Genomic DNA, 6000 nt, shown 5'->3' with positions numbered 1-6000 from the left:
TACCCTTGAATGATGGCACAATGAAGTGTGGGTGACCCTCAGAGAAAGACCATTCAGATGCCTGCCTGGCTGTCCCCCCTCGTGGGGACTTAGGTGTAATTTAGGGAGGCCTCCCTTATGCTATATGTCAATTGCCGTGGAATCACAGATGAGGGCCCAATCAGCCACCACAACCCAGTGCTTCCCAGTCTTGGTGCACAGACAGGGCGGCCTATTGCTTACGCTGGCTGGTCCACTTACTCACACATCTATTTAGCAGGCACTCAGGTTAAACATTCCAACCCCCTTTCCCTTGAGGGTGGTCTTAACTAACAAGAGTTGATCAAGCTCTTCTGCTGGAACTGAGCAGGACTGACAGACTGACTAATTGGGGTGCCTCCAGGGGTCTTACTAGAAGCAGGCAGGCAGGGAGACAGACAGATTGCATCCTCCTCCCTTTGGGGTCCAATGTGAGCCACTCAAGTGGGGAACCAGGAATCCTCCTCCATACCTCTATGGGGACTCAAGAAATTTAGAGGGTGCACCTTCCCAACAGGACCTAGATAGATAGGTCCTTGCTCTGTGTCTTGGTTACTTTTCTCTCATTGCTGAGGCAAAAATACCCAATGCCCAAAATTAAGGAAGGAAAGATTTATTTAGTTCACAGTTTGTGGAGATTTCAGTTTATACTCAGCTGGCTCCAAGGCAGAATGGCACATGGCAGAGGGCAACAGTTCATGGCAGCAGCAACAGCAAAAGCAGCAAGAGCAGAAGAGAGGAGGGGTAGCAAGCACCCAGTGACCAAGGAGGACAAGAAATGTCTTATTTTCAAAGTGTATTTATTAATATATGTTCAGATGTACAAATTATAAAATTTTGCCTAGAAGGAAATTCTAATTTTTAATAAGCAATATATCACCTATCCAGGGGGAAAAAAAAGACTACAGAAACATATAAAAACAAGCTGGTGGGAGGCTGAGGCAGGAGAATTACAAGTTCATGCCCAGCCTGGGAAACTCAATGAGGCCCATCTCAAAATAAAAAAAAAAAATAATACTTAAAACCATGTGTGGTGGCACATGCCTATTATCCCAGCAGTCAGGAGGCTGAGATAGGAGGATCACTGTAAGTTCAAGGCCAGCCTGGGCTACATAGTAAGTTCAAGACCAGCTTGAATTACATAGCAAGACCTTGACTCAATCAATCAATCAATGGCTGGTGATGTAGTTCAGTGTGAAGTCCCTAGTTACAATCCCCAGTTTGGGGGGCGGGGAAAGCCAAGTGGTAGAACTTACTCATTTGTCATTTGTATTTACTGCACTCCCACTTATGTGCCAGACATCATTTCAGGTATGGGCAGATAGCATTAGAATTAGCCTGCCTCTCAGGAAGCACTCAATAATCCTTACCTGGTATTATTCAGTTACTTGTGTGTCTCCTTCCTCACTGAATCAGGACTGGCACGTAATTAATAAAACACAAAAGTGTTGGTGTGTGGCTTCCAGGTCCAGTCTAGAACCACAGGCTTCTGCTTTACTCTCTTGGAACACTCAGTCTGAAGGAAGCCGGCTGCCATGTCATGAGGACACTAGAGTAACTCTGTGAAGAGGTCCACTTGGGGAGGACTTGAGGCATCATGGTACAAATGGCACCAGCTTGCAGCCACGTGAGTGAGCCACTTTGGCAGCCACTTTGGCAGCAGGTTTCCCAGCCCTGCCAGGCCTTTCGTTGACTGCAGCCTCATGAATTAAACTTCTCAAAAACAACCAGAACCATCTACATGAGCCTCTCCCATGTTCGAGGCCCACTGAACTCAGGAGATAGCACATGATTATTGTTGTTTGGGGGTTTTTCCTTTATTATTTTAGTTTATTAGTACATGTGTAATCAATAGGAAACACCAGGGCAAAGGGGTTTCCTGTAGGGCCTCATTTTGCTTTTACTTTGAGGGAAATGAGAACACTTGGAGGGTTTGAGGCTGAGAATGACAAAGTCTGATTATCATTTTAGTACTGATGCCTGTGGCTGCTAGGCTGGGTACAGCTGAAAGCAGAGGATCAGTTAGGAAGCTATTGCAATAATATGAATGAGAGAAAAATGATGGTAAGTTAGGTCAGAATACAATGCTTGGTGGTTGTTCATTTTTTATAATGCTTTTCTGAATTTTGCAAATATTTTAATGACTTTTCATGATTTTTCTAATTCAAAGGAAAAAGAAAGTTCTAAAAGACAGAAGTTTGTGAAATAGTTTATGGTCCTCAATTTTTTTTACTTTGATAAAACAGATGCCTGTGTCATTCTTAGTAGGACCTCAGCACAGCAACTGCTATACAATAACACAAAGCGGAAAGTCAAAAATTATTTCAGTCTGTGTAGTTTCTGAACATAATATGAACTGGAAAACAAAATTATTGAAATTTAGATAGCTCAAGAATTTACATTACCAACTTAACTTGGTAATTACAAAGTACTGCATCCTTTTTCTTTTCTTTCTCTTCCTTTCGTTTTCTTTGCTTTTAAATGTTGCTGAAATTTAGTGCCAGATTATTATTTAAATAGCATTCTACATATCATTTCTTTTGCCAACACTGTTTGGAAAACATACATGTGCTAAATATTTCACAATTGTTCTAATTTTTAACCATGATTTGCGTTTTAACCAAGAATTATAAATGTGAAAGGGTTTCATGCACCGTTTGTATATTTTTATTGCCTTTGTGCTATATATTTGGCCATTCTTAACCTTCAAATATCTCATATGTCATTCCTTCTTTGTGACTATAATTAGTTCTGGTTCAAGGTCTCAAGTCATTCAGTCATGATATTGCTCAGAATAAAATTTGTTTAAATTAAAAACATAACTGCACCTATTATTTCCAAGGAACTGTGCTACAAGAAGATACAAAATGTTCTTCTAGGTAGGGCTTAGTCAAAGTAAAAATTATTGTGCATTATAATATTCCTTAATTGCACTGGCTTCCATACTTGGTCTGTTTTTTTAACTTCAGAAATTTTATTTGATTCAGCAAATACTTATGTCATACCTCACGTATAACAGAAACATAATCCTAGATAGGATTCCAAGGGTGACTGAGTCATGGATCTGGGTCTTGAAAGTACAGGAATAACAACATATATCCAATACAATGCCTGATTATAGAAAGTCTGCAGTGAAAAGCAAAAGCCTGTGACCAAACTGCAGCTTCATATAAATCTGAGGAAGTAAGCCAATGCTTCACACAAGTTAACCATCTGTTTTTATTAGCTACTTCTTAACCTCCAGATATTTCCAAGAATTTGACCTAGGCATTAAGAAGGAGGACCTATTTGTTCTGGTCAATTTTCTTATATACACTGTTATAAATGTTCATTCTCAGTCTATAAATGCTTCTGTCACTGGGGGGTAAAACAGAACTCTCCATTTCCACAATTAATCATCATGGTCTAATTGGCTTCTCACAAGAAATACAGATTTCTTTGGAGGAGAGTTTAGTATTTATTTGGCTCACAAAGCAGCTACACACAAATGCGTTGTGTTTACAAGTTTTTGAGTGTTCTTCATGCAGTGGATACTCAGAGGAACCACAGTCGGTACACAGTCAACCAAGGACCTTCATCCCTTCATTGGACCTCATCATGTACTGCCTGAATTCCTGCATCTTTGCCTGCCACTATTTCTTCATCTCAGCTATTTTTATTCTGCCAGCAGAATTATTCTCCAAAATAAGCCATCATTGGCCATCCCTGGGAAAGCCCAAGCAAAGTCAGATCCTGAGTAGGACCAAGAAACTGACTATTCAGGTGGTAGAGATCCAGACGGCAGTAGCCTGTGTGGTTATTGGGAGCCCAGTAGAGGTGAGGACAGGGTGGGATAGAGGAGGTAGGTGGCAACAGTGAAAGAAGATAAGCCTACTGAGTATACTTATAATAATGGGACTCAGGTCCCTCAAAGCAAATTACAAGTAGAGTAAAAGAAGGGTAAAAACTAAAACAAATCCCATGGTATTTAATTGGAATTGGAAATAGCATGAACTCATGATTTGTACACATAGAATAAATAGTATTGGTGAAATGTGTGAATGTTTATAGACAGTTTATAAACAGCATCTACATACTGATCCATGTATATACCGGTTAACTCCGTCTCTGATCTTGGTTTCTAAATATCATTCTTCACTAAAATAGAGAGATGAGTCTGGGTTGTGGGAAACATAGGTCCTAGATGAGCCTGAAATGCTTATGTTCATAAGTAAGGACAAGGTCAAAGAATGGTGAGAATTCGTTAAAATGGTGGGAGCAAGTGAGTTCTTTAAAGAACACTCACTGGCAAAAACTGAATGATATGAATGTCAAAATAAATTATGATAATGAAATGTTATCAACTGTTGAACAGGATGGTAACCCATGAGCCCATACTGATATAAGTAAGTAAATGGGTAGAGACTTTTTACTTGCAATGGAATATCAGCTGATGACTGCAGCAGAATGACGGGAACACAAAAACTGTAAGTTGACACCATTGTAATTAATCAGTCAAAGTTCATATTCACTTGAAGGTAGAAGGCTTCATATTTCTGTAACAATTATTTGTGCAGAGACACTATGCTACTGTTCCTAAGGCCATTGTTATGGTTTGTGTTTGGATGTTCCCCCAAAGCCTCATGCAGTCATATGGTGGGCTTCTAGAGTTTATGATTGATTCATGGTCCAATGTTGGGATTATGGGTGTGAGTGATACAACCTTCCCTGGGGCGGATAGTTTGCATACAATATAAGGGAGGGAAAAGAGGCTCCTTGCTGCCACTCCTCCCTTTTGCTCTTGTTGCTTTTGCTGTTTTCGGCTGTCTTGAATTATTGTCCTCTGCCATGTGCCACCCTGCTTTGGAGCCAGCCAAGTATGGACTGAAACCTCCACGAATTGTAAGCTAAATAAACCTTTCCTTCTGTAATTCTGGGTATCACATATTTTGTCTCAGCAATGGAAAAAAGTAACTAAGACAACCATAGTGGCATATGCCACAAAGACCTAAGTTTCAAGAACTTATAGAAAACCTTAACCACATGCTCTCCCAATAACTTCTTCAGTCAATTTCTCCCCTAACTTAAAGCAATTTCCACGGCCTACTCCCTAAAGGAGTTCCATGTGAGCATGAACTTCACTGCTGCCCTGCAAGCCAGAGGACTCCAAATTCATAATGTAAAGGTTTTCTACCTTCTCTTACTGATTTTTGTAGTTTTGCATATAAACCACTAATGCCTCAATCAATTAGACCACCATGCTGCTCATTCTCTATGGGCTGGTAAAGTTTTTAAAGTTTTCAAGTTGGTCAAGAGCCACATAATAAAATATTATAAGCTGTGCAGTGTATGTAGCATATACTGTAACTACTCAGCTCTGTTGCTATAGTATGAAGGCACATGTAGACAGTATATCAACAGTGAGTGTGGCTTGGTTCCAGTGAGACTTTATGGACAATGACATATGAATTTAATGGAATGCTTACATCCCATTGTATATTGCTATTTTATCTTTTTCTTTATTTAGAAAAGTAAATTTACTGTGTACTGTACAAAAGTAAGCAGTGGGCCAGATCTAGTCTTAGGGCTACAGCCAGCCAATTTCTGCTTGAAGACAGAGAAAATTAACATGAATGTTTCCATTTTCAGAATTATTTCCTCCCATAAATAGCATATTTTAGTGTATTTACCATATCCTTACCATTCTTTATCATGAATCATCATTTCATGTGCATAATCTAGGCTACTGGACCTTTTTAAAAGAAAGAAATATATTGTTTCCTTTGAGCTCCCACACAAGCTAGGTATTCAAGCTATTTTGATCAAATGATATGGTATTAAGTAGTGGGAGAATAAGATTAAACAGATGAAACAAGTTTATTATGGAGTATCATCTCTACAAGGCTGACTTTGTTCAGGTAGAGGGCTGAGACTTGTGTTACAGATGGCTTAAAATTATTTATGTGTGCTCTCATTTTCTTCTCCCTAATTACCTTTGCTTAC

This window comes from Chinchilla lanigera, unplaced genomic scaffold (assembly GCF_000276665.1).
Source record: "Chinchilla lanigera isolate Chin_1 unplaced genomic scaffold, ChiLan1.0 scaffold00016, whole genome shotgun sequence".
NCBI lineage: Eukaryota > Metazoa > Chordata > Mammalia > Rodentia > Chinchillidae > Chinchilla > Chinchilla lanigera.
Note: the sequence above shows the minus strand (reverse complement) of the source record.